At 47.6% G+C, this 836-nt stretch overlaps 2 non-coding genes across 2 annotated transcripts; one reads left to right on the forward strand and one right to left on the reverse strand.

Moving 5' to 3' along the window:
- The first annotated feature begins 266 nt into the window (after positions 1–266).
- trnas-gcu lies at positions 267–337 on the forward strand. The gene has a single exon. It is a non-coding gene; the product is annotated as a tRNA-Ser (tRNA).
- Positions 338–649: 312 nt separating this feature from the next.
- Positions 650–722, reverse strand: trnav-uac. The gene has a single exon. It is a non-coding gene; the product is annotated as a tRNA-Val (tRNA).
- Between the last annotated feature and the right edge of the window lie 114 nt (positions 723–836).

Raw genomic sequence — 836 nt, forward strand, 5'->3', positions numbered from 1 at the left:
GGACTCAATGGTTGCACAACTTCTTTGTCTTCTTGCAGTTAATACCCCAGAGAGGAGCATTAGAAGATGCTGGCGTTGGTGACACGTCATACACCACACCAGAAGCAACACTTGTGACTCTTCTCCCGCTGTTTTACTTGGGTAAGAAAAGGCTTGCTCCTATCTTAAATTTAGCTGCATTTTGTGCCTGTTTGGCGCAGAAGGCGGTGAGTCAAACTTCCAGGTGTATGCATGTGCCATCACCAAAGTGGTATTGGAGTCAATGAGCATTGGTGGTTCAGTGGGAGAATTCTCACCTGCTATGTGGGAGGCCTGGGTTTGATTTCCAGCCAATGCAGTTGTCCTTATCGCATACGGGCTACACCGGAGCACTTACCAAAGACCAGAGGAATAACCGGCGTCCCCTGTGGTTGTTAATGTGAATGAAGTATATATTTGTTTAGTTTTGTAGCCTACGACTCCTCACGAGGCTCTACAGCTCTGCAACATGCCACCAAACAGCAGAGCACCACCACACATGTACTCCCCCTGAGGGCCACGTTCAGGGACGCATCAGAAGTTACAGATCTCTTGATCAACGCCAGCAGAGGCGTCATGAGGCGTCAGGAAATGTGTGATCTTTTGAGATATGATAATTAAAGTCTATCAATGTTTCCGCCCAGTTTTGAACTGGGGACCTTTCACGTGTAAGGCGAACGTGATAACCACTACACTATGGAAACGTGATATCAATGGGAGCCTTTCTATATCAAAGCTGTGGGACCACCTGACCAGATTTATACCAGCAGTACATTTTCATGTTCTGCGACATGCCGCCAAACAGCACACCACCACAC

Source organism: Plectropomus leopardus, unplaced genomic scaffold (assembly GCF_008729295.1).
Source record: "Plectropomus leopardus isolate mb unplaced genomic scaffold, YSFRI_Pleo_2.0 unplaced_scaffold58104, whole genome shotgun sequence".
NCBI lineage: Eukaryota > Metazoa > Chordata > Actinopteri > Perciformes > Serranidae > Plectropomus > Plectropomus leopardus.